Source organism: Carassius auratus, chromosome 22 (assembly GCF_003368295.1).
Source record: "Carassius auratus strain Wakin chromosome 22, ASM336829v1, whole genome shotgun sequence".
Taxonomy (NCBI): domain Eukaryota; kingdom Metazoa; phylum Chordata; class Actinopteri; order Cypriniformes; family Cyprinidae; genus Carassius; species Carassius auratus.
In genome coordinates this window covers 14,108,196-14,123,671 of record NC_039264.1, presented here as the reverse complement: position 1 = coordinate 14,123,671, position 15,476 = coordinate 14,108,196, and positions in this window count along the sequence as shown.

Sequence of the window (15,476 nt, the reverse complement as noted above, 5' to 3'; positions counted from 1 at the left end):
GCTCTTCCTCCAAAACATCTTTGATTTGTTTTATCTTTTTGCGCCCAAGGATGAGATGTTTTCCCTATGTTTTATTAATGGATCTCAGTGGGGAACACTCAAATGGATATCAACAACTGGATAAGAGCAGAGGAGACTCCAGCGGTGTTGACACAAACCCCATGCTGGCTCCCACCTCTCGTGTGCCAATCTGTGCACTTTAAATGTTCATTCACTCAATGAATACATAAATAGGTCTCACGATCTGGTCATGGTAATGAAGCTATTTTAGACTCAAATTGCTACTTCAAATTTCCATGGAAATCTTCCACCATCTTGTTTTTTTTCATTTCATGTTCGCTCTACTTTATCTGAAAACACACTTATATTATTGCAATGGGTGGGAAATCACATTATAATATAATGTAGTTTAATGCAATAAAGGGAGAATCATAAAACATGACTCTGATTGTCAAGGCTTTTCTGATTCAAAAGCATTTTTTGTACATATGGTCCTGCTCAAGGCCACTAAACAACAGATGAATCAGAGGTCAAGGCCAATTTCAGTCCCTGACTTGGGGGTCAGATGTAAGCCTGTCCACAAACACAAAGATACAATCTCTTACATCTCTTCATATCAGCTAAATACCACTAAACTAAACCTTCATGGCCATGACCACAAAAATCTGGACTGTAAGGGCATTTGGTTTCAGTACAAAATTAATTTGCTACCATTTAACCTCAATTCATTGGGTCATGGAAAATGATCATGAATGTATAATGAAAAATAATGAATGTATTTCCTGCCTTAAATCAACCTGTTTTAACAGCGATGACATTTTACTTCCCACATATAAATAGTTATATCACTAATCATTATAAAACAGATAGTTAAAGTCCTGGAAGCCCGCTGATTTCTGTGTAGCGCTGGGTGGAGTTATATACACCCTGAAAGTACAGTATTTAAAACACTTTTATTTTAAAATATTGTTTATAATAGACAATACTGTCCTCTTAATCTTTTTATGTATTTAAAATACTTACTGATACAGTATTTATTTGAGTAAAAACAGTAATACTGAAGTGTTATTACAATTCAGAATAACGGTTTTATGTCTATATATTGTATAATGAAACTGCTGTGTTCAAAGCTAAATTTTCAGCACCATCACTCCAGTCTTTAGTGTCACTTGATCCTTCAGAAATCATCCTGTCAATTCACACATGCCCATTTTTTCTGTTCCTACGGACTTGTAGGTCTGGAATATTGTGATAGCAATCATAATGTTATGGGTTTGAATCCCAGAAAACACACATTTTGTAAAATGTATAATTTAAACGCACTGTAAGCTTCTTTGGACCTGTCAAATTCACACATGTACATTTTTTTTTTTTTTGGTTGCTATAGATTTGTAGGTCTTGAATTTTGAGATAGCAATAATAAGGTTATGGGTTTGAATCCCAGAAAACATACATTTGTAAATGGTATAATTTAAATGCACTGTAAGTTTCATTGGCTCTGTCAAATTCACACTTGCACATTTTTATGTTCCTTTAGACTTGTAGGTCTGGAATATTGTGATAGCAATCATAATGTTATGGGTTTGAATCCCAGAAAACACACATTTTGTAAAATTTATAATTTAAACGCACTGTAAGCTTCTTTGGACCTGTCAAATTCACACATGTAAATTTTTTTTTTTTTTTTTTTTGGTTGCTATAGATTTGTAGGTCTTGAATTATGAGATAGCAATAATAAGGTTATGGGTTTGAATCCCAGAAAACATACATTTGTAAAATGTATAATTTAAATGCACTGTAAGTTTCATTGGCTCTGTCAAATTCACACTTGCACATTTTTATGTTCCTTTAGACTTGTAGATCTTGAATATTTTGATAGCAATCACAAGGTTATGGGTTTGAATCCCAGAAAACACATTTGTAAAATGTATCATTTAAATGCACTGTAAGTTTCATTGGCTCTGTCAAATTCACACTTGCACATTTTTATGTTCCTTTAGACTTGTAGGTCTTGAATATTCTGATAACAATCAAAGGGTTATGGGTTTAAATCCCAGGCAACACACCTTGGTAAAATGTAGAATTTAAAATCACTAGTTGCATTGGATCTGTCCAATGAACACAATGGATCATTTTTACATAGCAATATCACCACTTTTATAAACTTGTAATTATTTGAATGTAGTTACACAAACTGTCTCTACATTAACAATACTTTAAAGTTATCTACCACAAATCAACACTATTTTGGTTACTATGTTCTCTAATATGCTTAGACAGTAAAATATGTGAAACAGCTCAATCTAATACTATCTATAAGTGTATTTGTGCATGATGAATGACAGGTTAGGCCTCTGTAGGAAGTGTGTGGGAGCTCCACAGGTCCGGGACAGAGGGATGTGATTATCTGTGTGTGAACAAGGGCCTGCTGCTCCAGAGGAAAGCTCCTTACAGTTGAGAGGCACACTTTGACACCTCCTTTAAGCCTCTAGTCCAAACAAGCCACTCGACAAGGTGAGGCAGGAGTTCTGCTTTTGTTTCACCCAGCGGGAATCTGAACATCATTCATCACTTACGTCAAGATTTCCAGCACAAAAACATTGTGTGATTAGCATGTCAAGATCATTGTCTTTGATAACATGGTGTGGTCGGGTGGCCGGTAGGTGCTGTGGCTAATCAAAACTTTATCTAAAAACATAACAATTATAGTGTTTGTAGTCGTGGAAATAATTACAAATGCTGAATTATTATATAGGTAATCATTTCAGCTGAATAATGTGCTTTGCCGCAAGTGACAAATTTAAGCAATAAATTAAACTCTTAAGCTATAAATTTGTAAAAAGTAAAGGCCTTTCCACACTGAACGTGAAAAAGCATAACAAATATCGGATTATATTAAAATAAAACAATAGATTTCTATGGATGCTTTCACATAGGCTGCGAACATTCGCACAACGAAAACCAGTCCGAGGAATCCTTTCAGTTTCGCAAAGTGAAATCACAGGCCGTCCAATAAGATTTGAGCTAGGATCATGTGACCAGAGCAGCTGCTGTTGCACAAAAGGTTGAGAGTGGTAGCACTGTTTCGAAAACAGTGAAAACAAACACAGAAGAAGAGAAACTCCCAGATAAGAGAAGAGAGTGGATGTCTGAGTTCTTGTTATCATTGGTATTTGAGAACAGATATATTCTCACATGTCCTTCATACAGAATAACATTTCTATTAATTGTCCACTGAATTCTGTAATTACAGTAGAGCACCATCTGTTTTCTTCCACGTGAGCGAGTTTTATGAGTCAGAGCACGTTCACTCTTTTTCTACACATAAAATATATGAAAGCAAATAGACATGATTATGACGATATATTTTCTGTATGTGTTCTGTATGCTACTCATGGTACTTTTTCATAACAATAAAGGATGTTTATGACAAATACTAGCAGTGTAGCAGTATTAAACATACAGAGAGTGCATGTTTCTTCTAAGTAATCAAAATCAACTATAGATTACAATCGGAAGTTATTACATGCACTCAGTGATGGTTTTGCGTTCGGTGTGAAAGCCCCGTTCATCTGCGATTCGCCTCGCTTTTTCGCATCAATCTCAGTGTGGAAAGGCCTTTAGGTTGTGATTTTTCAGTAACACTTTATTTAAAGCCTTTATGTATAATGCATTATAAAAGTGCATTAATTATGCCTTGTAATGCACCTAATGATGCACTGTACAATCTCATGAATAACTGTAACCACAGTTAATAAATTATAACACTTATAATGTATTACATTGCACGATATGCATAATTAAAATACATTATAGCCTTAAATAACCTTATTAAAAAAAAACGTTTTCAATAATAACCTACTTTCAGAATCAGAATAAATGGCAACATACATCAGACTTACGAGGAACAAACTATATTACTGTTTATCTACATCAACAACGACTGTAAAGTCATTATAAGTGAGTGAGGAGTCTCTCTCTCTCTCTCTCTTTCTCTCCCCCCTGCTGAAGAGTAAACAGAGACTCCTGCTGTTAAACAGTAGCTGTGCCGTGTAGCTCTGCGAGTGTCTCTTCACACCCTGGTGAGTGAACAGCAACATAAAGCTTTCCCTGGGGAGGTGTGAGATCTCTCGCCGGCCTCAGCAGCGCTCGTCCTCCCTGGTGTCGCCCCGCAGCTGGAGGAAGGTGTTACTTTAATGAGGTGCTAATACTCACGCCCCCGAGGCTGCTGGACTTTATTTTCACGGGCCAAGTCACCCGGCGGTCACCCGGCTAAGTACACAACCATTAGCTTGATTGGTGTCAAACTTAAAAAATGCTCAAATGTTGGACTTCTGAAATCTAACATTTTATCTTTTTTTTCTTGTATGATATTATTATACATTAAACAAAATTTTTTAACTATAATTAAAGTGTTAAAAGGAAGTCTTATTTATACGTTTGACTTTTTATCTTTAAAACATTAATATTTTGGTCCGGCAAATCAGGGACGTGGTCAAAAATAATTTGACCTTTCTTTTTTTTTTACGTGCCAAATTACATTGTAGTATTTAAAGTGTAAAGTTATGACTTATTACTTAAGTTGCAGATGGATTGATGTAATCTCTGTGAAAATCTCTACATCTAACAAAGCACCATTTCCTCTCCACAATCCCTTTCTTTGACGTACACCATTGTTGCATTATTATCAGCATTGCCCAAACCAGTAATAAAGTTAAGATGCTTAACCAATCCCATATTAGCTTTGGCTTCTTTTTTTTCTATGGATCCTAATTAGTACAAATTGTTGCAGCGCTAAGTCACCGCAGAAGCCGCCAAAGACTTCCTAATCTCCCTCGGAGTGAGAACCTGTCAAGCAATTAGCTGAATTACCCCCAGAGCTACAAGTTTAAAACAAAAGCGGTTGTTGCTGCAGGGTGGAGAGTAGCAGTTGTACGTAGATCTGCATGACAGTTCGGCCCACATTAGCACAGCAAAAAGGTCCGTTACTGCCATTGTTGGCTCATGCTGTGAGAGGAGCCTTTGTGCGGCCCATCTGAAGAGCATTGTGGGGCGGTTGGCACCTCGGCTCAATATTCCTCGGCATTGCTGCATCACAAAGAGAGGTGTGTGTTCTACCTTTGGGGGCTGAAGAATTTAGCACATTTAAAGAGCTTGTTTCCTAACAATGGCACTCCTCGCAACATCAACGCGACTCCTTGAAAGTCAGACCGAGAGAAGATATAAAGGCCTTAATATCTAGGGAATAACTAACAAGGCTTTACAAAAGAACTAAGGTCATGACTGGTGTTAGCTGATAACAATATGGACAACAGACGCTGTTAAACAGTATTTTGCATCTTTCAGATGTTAAAAATAAGGAATTTGATGCCAAGCGGACAAATACGGCCTACTTTCGTGAATGCGCTTTCACCGTAGTAATGGAAGCGATTTATTTTCACGCAATACAATATGTTACTTGTGTCCGGTATACTGTAAACAATCAAGTCAAGTCAGCTTTATTGTCAATTCTTAGAAAAAGAATTCTAAAAGTCAATGTTGTTGTCATTTTTTTTGGAATTAAAGTCATGTGGTGCAACCAACAAACGAGGTCATAGAACAGATCCCTGCAGAACCTCATGACTCTGTGTCAAGGAGAATAATATTATAAAAATTTGACTTTTTTTATGACAAGGATGGGTCAGGTTGTAAAATTTCATGTGGCGTGACTCCCAAAAAACATATTTATGAATTAATAGTTCTTGTTATTTGCAAATTAATAAATGAATACAAATTTTTATTTGTTATTTATTTATGTTTTTACTATACACACACACACACACACACACACACACATATATACATATATATATATATATATATATATATAAACTTCATGGTTACACCAAATGACATTAAATTTAAGAATAATTACATTTAAACTTCTCTTGAAAATACTATAAATTTTTCCAAATATATATAAAACCAGTTTGAATTCTAGAACATTCTAGAACATCGTACATGTGTAATTGTAGGTTATCGCAAATTAATACACTTAAATGCCGTGCCGTTATAAGAATATGAATACACCAATGACGATGACAATGACTCGTTTATTTGATTAATCTTTTTTTTTTTTTTCATAACAATCAAGTTCCAAATATAATATAATAAAATCTAAAACTGAGATGACATACCATTCAGTTTTAACCTGTTAAATGTCACCCCGTCCCGTATACGGGACGCCTACGTTGACTATACTATTTTACAATCAAATCTAATCTAATCTTGACAAACTATATATCGTTGGAAAGGTCTAAGACTCCCAAATATATATTTTACCAATATTGTTTGTTATAAATTATGTAGGAAAAGTAATAGATGCATTTATGACAAGAGTGCACCCTCAGAAATCTACATTACAAAAGGAGCTTTGACCTTTGTTTAAAAAGAAGACTTCCTCGTTGCCTTTTTCTCTATCACATTTTAGAAATCATCAGAAGTTATATATCACTTGAAAACATAAAATCTCAAAATTCATCCTTCAAAACCCATTTTAAAATCAGACATTGCATTACCATGTAAATGGTACATCAAAATCATGTTACAAAATGTTTTCAGTCATGAATTATAAAAATTTAGGTTTGTATCATGCACATTCATGTCTATCTTCAAAAACGTGAGTGACAGTTAACAGGTTAAAGTGTTTAACTCAATAAGCACAACACACTTTCTTGTATGGTAAATACATACAGATCTGTGAACGCAAGTACACTCCAAGTGCACATTCAGTACATTTAAACACTTCTTTTTTCTGCCATAATTACAATTTTTCACACAGCATGATATAGTATTTTGGTCATACCGTCCATCACTATTTCAAAGAATTCAGACTTCCCGCTCTCCATCAGCCACTGTGCATTGAAGTACTGGCATGTAGGAAATAATCCCGCTAACACACTTTCAACAAAATACTTACAGAATAAAGTATCAAAGAGTTCTCCAATAAAACAAAGCGTGGTATTTTGACTACATCCCAAGCACACTCACTTCCACGGCAGAGTTCAGATGCCCCTAGTGACAGGTCATGGATGTACAATACCACTGATTACAGCTGACACATCTGATCAAAGACAGCACAACCCAGTGAAAACAGGCCAGATGGGTACAGAAAGCCCCTATGACACACATCCCAGCTGTATCACAACTAAGCCTGGATCCCAATATTGCCACAAAGAGTGAATGAGCCATTGCTAAACATGAGGGCGCTGATGAGAGGAAGAGCCTTTAAAGAATGTGCTGTTTACTGCTGGAGAATTAAGATTCCATAGTGTGAAGAATTTATCCAGTCTATACTGTCATTTAATATACTTTACAATTATTATTTAAAATTCTGTATGTGTGTGTTTATACTAAATATTTTATGCATGAAACTCTTTATGAAAGAAAACAGATATTAAAAATATAAAAAATATTTTTCAGAAATACAGCTGAAATAACATAAAATAAAAATAGCAGGTAAAACATACCATTGATAACTTTAAATATTTGTAAAAATGTTAAATATTGCCAAAAATTTCCTCGTTTGAGTTCAATTTTGAGTTGGAATATGAATTAATAATTAAATAAAAAAAAATAACTTACTTGAACAAAAATAAATAAAACTTACTAATAAAATAAAAACACTTACTAGTAATAAAAAATACTGAAAAAAATATGCCTTTATGTGTGTATATACATATATAATTACAAATAATTAATACAAGCTAAATCAAAATACAAATAAATACTTTAATAGTTTATAAATATGAAATTAACAAACACACACACATACATACAAACTAATATAACTAAAAAATAAATAACAAAATGACAAAAGCACATAGAATAACTACTTAAAATATATTATTTAAGAATATAAACGCAATGAGAGTATATAAATTTATAAATAAGAGTTGTTTAATAATATAAATAAGTTTATAGAGCACAGTTATCCATTATATAAACTTAACTAATAAGACTATTGTATTATTTTCCTTCTGGAAAGCACACGCATGCAAAAGTGCTGCTGAATTCACACCAAGCATGCTAAGTCGCAGAGATGCTGTTGCACTCTTGGTTCAGTGTCAAATAAGGCTCAATAATCAATAAAAGCACTGATCATCCCTAATGAGAGATCAATTGCATTAGCTTCCCAGTCAAGGGCTTCCACTAAACCCGAGACAAACACAATCTTTGTATGTGCTGTCACAATGAAGGTTATCTCTGTGGGCAATGGCAGCCCAGGTGACAGCTATTTCCCATGATGCTGCAGAAGCAGTCAAGCTGTCCATCTAGCTGTCAGCTGACCGCTGGTTCCCATGGTTCCCTCCGCTGCCACTCAGCAGCGCTGAAAGCCTCTATTATCTGGCGGAGCTGGAAAGGAGCTGCTCGGGCTTTGATAAGCTATCACCGGTCCCAGGTGAGAGCCGGCTAACAGCACATCAGGACAAAACAACGCCTGGCAATGAAATAGGCCGTCTTTATCAGCCAGCGGCGCTCTGAGCCACTCTGGGTTCATCTCGCAGGTGCTCTTAACACATTTATATATGCGGATAATCTGAAGAGATCATTTATTGGAAATGCAAAAAAAAAAATCTCTTTGGGGTTTTTCAAATCTCATCTCAGATTATTCAGACACATGTTTGGTTTACGTTTCAGTGTTTGCTTTTAAACAGGCCCAGCATTTACCCAATTCAACAACAACAACAAATTATTCATTTATTGATAATAATTCAAATCAGCATATATATATACTGATATATATTCTGAGACCACTTGTGAAAATAATTATATTTCGCAAAAACATGGATTATAGAATTTTCCTTAAGATTTTATATGCATGTTATTTATTAAATGTTTCTGAATCTTAATGTATTATGTATACTTAATGTTATTTTGACTTTTTATTAACAAATTAATATTTTATTCAGCATAATATTATATTAGATGTTTCTGAATCTAAACGTGTTACACATTTATGAATACAAAAATATTATATTTTATTTTGTAAGAAAATTTAAAAATTTTCAGCATAGTATTTATTATAATAAATGTTTGTGAATGTATATATATATATATATATATATATATATATATATATATACATTCACAAACATTTATTATAATAAATAATAATATATATATTACATATATATATATATATATATATTACATATGTCAATATAAATTGTGTTTTATTTTATTTTGTAAAAATAATACCTTGTCATTTATTATCAAACGTGAAAGTAAAGACATTTATAATGTTACAAAGGATTTTTTTTTTTTATTATTATTTTTATTAATTTTTTTTACTTTCTGCTCATCAAAGAATCCTGAAAAATAAAAATGCATGAAAAAGCAAATTATATATATATATATATATATATATATATATATATATATATATATATATATATATATATATATATATATATATATATATATATATATATATATATATTTGGCAGCACAATTATTGTTTTCAACTGTTAATTAATCATAATTGTTTCTTGAGCAGCAAATCAACATATTAGAATTAGGGATGCACGATAATATCGGCACAACATCGGTATCGGCCGATAAAAGCTTAAAATGACCATCATCAGTATCGGCCGATATGAATATTTCTGCTGATGAGCCAAACCGATATTCTCCAAGTGAAATAATTGACCTGTTTTTTAGGTGTGAATGTCTGTCTACATTTGTAAAATAATACATTTATGGTAGAATCAGTACAGAAGAGATACATGGATTTCTCTTCAGTAAAATTAAAGTTTAAATATATCAGGCGAAAAAATTGTATATATATCGGTATCGGTATTGGCATCGGCCAAAATTATTTTGAAAATATCGGCATATCGAATATCGGCCAAAATCCAATATCGTGCATCCCTAATTAGAATGATTTCTGAAGATCATGTGACACTGGAGGCTGGATAATATAAAATACTGGATATAATAATAAAGTAATACTGGAGTATACACACACAGAGACACACACACACATGTATTCAGAGGACATTTCAGCGTCTATCTGAACTTCACATATGAATATCTAAATACGAGTGAGATCGACAGAGTAGCTATATAATTATTCCTCTAACCCTGTGCTGCTTCCTCCGGGTGGAAATCTGACAGAGTGTGACTGACTGTCATTCACTTTCACGTGGCTGTCAGAACGAAGAAGAAGAAGAAGAAAAAACATTTCATTTGATTTTAATTAGTTGTATTCACGGCCCTCAATCCCATAAAATCAGCGTAACTAACAGCACCTTGTGTACAAACATGTCCCTGCAGAGCATCATCCGGGAGAGAAACATGACAGCTAACAGCGTTAGCAGACCGCTGAGGCGAGTTTACTTCATTCAGCCCGCGACATCAGGCTTCTGTGTCAAACCAAGCACTGCTTTTCTGACACACTAATAAATTGAAGGTTGGCTGAGTACACCGTTTCATTACCTGAGCTGCCCAGGAGCATCTCGACGCAGCAAAAATGTCAGATTGTCTCAGTTCCGGCGAGATTTCGAATTATTGTCATCCTGGTTTTCTAATTCATTTCAACAGCTTCGGTATTGTAACTGTTTCTGATCATTATAGAGTCGATTGCGCTCGGAAACTCTTGGATGCAGTCATCCAGAACCGCTGGAAAAAACGCCCGCGCTCTTGAGGAAACGGATAAACATTAAACAATCTTTCGAACGAGTCACGCGCGGGAAACGAGGACAAAGCGCGAAATAATGCGCTTCCCGCGCCCAAATCACAAAAGAAAAAGGCGTTGAATAATTGATTTCATTTCTCTGTTTTTCTCCAGTGTGAAATTTCCTTTGGATATCATCTAATCTCATATCTTCGCCACAGTCTGAATTACACTTTTTCCACTCTGGTAAGGCGGCGAACGCTTGTTTGTTCTGCTAATTAACTTTATTACCCTGATAGCTCCCTACTGCCTTTGACGAAAACAATTACCATTCTTTATTTTTTTTCTCTCCTCGCTGGCAGAAAGACTATTAATTAGAAACGGGCCCTGGTCTCTGCCATGTTCCCAAGCCCTCAAGCAGGATAGCATTACATTGTCAGTAGTAATTTAGCTCTCATCTGTCTCTGCTAATTATTGTCACATTCATCAAATTCATCAAGGAAAGTGCTCTCAGAAGGATTGCATATTTGCAGTTAATATAGCATAAACTGGTATTACCCATCACCACATTTGTGATGATGAGAGGGACACAACTTATTCAGCCCTAATTAGAGCAAGCTGGGTAATTAATTATACATTCCGCCTTATTACTTCCAGAGTCCCAGATATTGTTTGTGGAAAAACTGGAGAGGGAGAGAGAGGAGATAGCAGGAGAAGCCAAGAGGCACAGCGAGGGGGGGGGTCAGGATTGGGGAGGCGATGTGTTTTGTCACGTGTGCCTCGGCGTAATTCCCACCTGACAAACGTCCGAAAATCAGGGGGAAATTGCAACTTGTCATCCATCGAATAACCTGCGTAATAACTGATTAATTAGCCGCACCTGTGACAGGTGTGCTTCGGGAGACGTGCCGCGGGCGAAAACAACTCGCGAACATTCCCAAAAAGATGCGCTGCTTGGAATGAATCCTTCATCGGATTTTGTATTTCAAAAATCAAATGTTCACTGGAGTAAAAAGTGTGACAACTAGCCCCAGTGTCATACAAAACAGTACTACAGTAGTCTTGCGTCAGAATGACACGCATCAACCATTCCAGTCAATTTGCTTGTTACCAAACATATTTTACGTGACAAGCTCTTGTAACTGAGTGTCTCCTATGATTTGGTGACACAGATCTGTGTGTGTGTGTGTGTGTGTGTGTGGAAGATCCGCTGCCAAACCCCTGCGGGCCCTACAGGGACCTAGCATTGTCCTTCTTCCAAATCCCATCTGCACCTTTCCTGCGAGCACTTCTCACCGTGCTACAATTACACATGACACATTTAATCACATCACACAGTGTCGTCCTGGGACCGTCTCTCATGGATCTGTGTTTACTCTTGAGGTCAAACCTGACCTGTTGACGGCTACTCTATCTGTCCTGAAAGGATGGAGGCTCTTTATCACGGCTTTCAGGGACGGTAACGGCACGGATAGAGGTATTAACCATCCCGATATCAGATAACAAGATGAGGAAATACTGTACATAATACACTATACATTGTCCTCACAAATGATAATGGATATGTAGGCTATAGGGCAAACGACACAGGTCTCTTCTGATTTATCAGTTCTAGAAATTAAAAATGAATATAGTCATCAGAAGCTGCAAAATGGCTGTAATTGTTGAAACAACATAAACCCTGGCAAATTATTAAATGTCATCACAAAACTATTCAATTATGTCGATAATAGCAACAATATATAATTTTAGGTTGAGGGCCAGATCGGAGAAAATGTCCCCTTGTGGGGGCCGTACTAGCTTTTGTGAAACCCTAGTTTGGAATGTATCACAGTTCACCGTTACATTAATATTAACCATACAAACTACAATATGATTCACAACAAACCTAGGAAAACTTTTTTCAAAGATGATGCTACTGTAGGTTATTTAAGGGGTGTGCAATAAAATGTCTTTGTTTTTTTTTGTTTTTTTATTGCCATATTTTGCAGAGTGTGTTTTTGAGATTGCGCCTTGGTTGGTTTATAACCTGGTAATACCAAACTCTGCTACTTCACTTTGCTTTGTAGACAGAGTCAAGCGTTTTCATTCTCATGGGGAGGTGCTTTTCTGAAGTTTAAAAACTTTGGTTGCCCGTAGGCCAATCCCATGTTTGGTTATGACGTGTGTTATTCGCCGGCTCGAACTTCCACTGTAAACACAGGAATGCTGGAAAACTAAACCATCGAGCGAAATAGCGGAGTGAACATGGCAGTTCACAATCACAATTATCGACTTGCCGGACTTTGGCCTCCCCAGTTTCTTGCTAACGATCGGTAACAGTTGATCAATTTTAAACTTTTCTCGGGACTCGAGAGTAGGGCCACAACTTCACCTACATTCAAAATGTGGAACAAACACTCTTCTTGTTCGGGCTTCAGTTGGCAAATGCCCGGAATATTCTCCACAACAGAGCAAATAGCATTCCGTGTCTCTGTGTCCGTTTTCGATTTCACTAACCTAAACTACAATCCTAAATTCAACGCTTAGCGTCTATGTCACGGCTCTCAGCCCGCCCTCTGTTCATTGATTGTAAATTATATTCTAAATTCCATTCTATTGTGTTCTATTTTGTTGTGTTTGATTTTAGAACACTTTGCATTATTTGGTTCTGTTGTGATCTATTGCATTCTTCAGTGTATTATTTGATTTAATCTCAGTTTCATTCTGTCGTGTTGTGCTTTATTTTAGGTCCTTGGGTTCTATGCTATGCTTTATTTTCCGCAGGGCATTATTCTTTTTGCTGTGTTTTTATGCTATTCTGTTCTGCTGTTTATTTTATTCTATACTGCTAATTTCTATTGTATTGTTTTGTAATTTGCTGTGCTTTGTTCTATTATGTTATGCATTGTTTTATTTCTTTCAAATGTGCATTGAACTGTTCTATTACGTTCTTTATTGTATTGCTTTATTCAGTAACACTCTAGTCTCTTACATTCTATTTTACTCTGTTGTGCTGCCCTCTATTATGTTTTTTTCATACTGTATTCTCTTCTATTCTATCTAAATAGTAAAACCATCCTTCTGTAACTGGGATTTATTTGCGATACATCCTAGTTACACGGTTTCTGATAAACCCGTGGAAAATTAATAGCTGAGAGATCACATGTTGAAAGGAGAAAGAACATCCCAGATTCAGAGGAGAAGAGACTTCCACATGCCATAAGACTGTCAGATTAAGCGAACATGTGCTAGTCGATCTCGCTACACACTGACCACCATCACCTCTGAGGCGAAACTATTAAGTCCAACATTCCCCCCTGTAAGTGTTTATCTGAGGAGGGAGACTTACACGTCCTCCCGAGCAGATATTGAAACTGATTGGACAAAGGCGGAATACCAGACGGGCGTAGCACAAGACCGACCCCGGCAAATAGGAAGAAAAAATCTTAATCTGCAACACAATGGCGCGCTCTTGAAACCCTATCATTTTCACTTCCTGTGAGTCGGCTGTCTGACTGTGAATGAAGTCAAAGGAGTGGATAGTGTCGAAAATTGGATCACAGCTAACATTCGTTCATTTTTATCAGCAGCTGCCAAAGGTCATCTGGCATAATAGCTGATGAATTTAAACCCCACGGATTTCATTTGCAATTTTCAATTTAGCGAGGCCTCCGAACCCCACGGCGATAAGGGTTTCCACCTATCGTGGCCTGTCACAAACATCAAGGATCGTTGTGAACTCACAGGAAAAGAAGGAAGGAGAGCGTCAGTGAGGAAGATAAGACCGGGGGGAAGACGGGAATCGTATGGAAAAGTTGGGGGGCTCCCCGCGTGGTTAAGTTCAGAAAATGCCATTTGTGACAAGCAATCATGGAGACCCACGGACAGACAAATAAACGATTCTTCCAGTCATCTTACATCTTGTTTAGGGGCAATCCCATTGCTTTCTGATGGTACAAGACGACCAAGCGAACGAGAGCAGAGATGGTCCATTAGCTCAAGGTATATTTGTTGTGACATCATAAAAGCCTAAATATATTTGTTAGACTGCAAATAATAGCTCCCGTTGGATTTCCCACAATTCTTTCTGCCTCAGTAACCCTTAATCACCATTGCATGCCCGTTCTTAATATGCCGCATCCTGGTTCGATACATTATTGAGAATTATTATCCCATTCAGGAAGCTTTGGAAGGCAATCCAAAAAAAAAAAAAAAACCCGGCTCCATCATATTCAATTTAGTGCTGGTTAGGAACAGCTGACTGTCATAGAAATAAGGCAGCGATCCGACAGGAGGTTCGGATGAATGGGAAGAGGCTCTCGAAAGACACTTGGCAAGCCCTCCTGTGCCAGAGAAGGAATGGAAATCACAGTGAACATCTGTGACTAATACCATCTTGTAAGTGCTAGACCCCAAAGAAAATGTAGAGTGCTTCAGAACAATTCGCCGAGAGCTGAGAGGAGGATGCAGGGGGAAAAAAAAGGAGATTTTGCTCAAAAGCTAAATGACGGACTGTGTCTTGATGTGTGCAATAATAGGCCTGATTGAGGCGTACTTGGAATTTAACGGCAAATAAATTGCGTGGTGCCTCAGGGTCGGCAGCAAAGCAAATGAAGGACAGTCACCATTTGGTGACGGATGACAACACGAGCATGTTATTCCCGACACATCAAAGAGGAACAAGTCTTAATATATCTTCATTAGGCTCATACAATGCTGAATGCACTTAGTGATGTTTTAGACGACGCAAGGCCATTAATGCGATACTCAACGGCTTCATTATTCATGAAATAAAGACCATCGGAAGAAGCTCGCGTATAAAGATATCAAGGCCTCG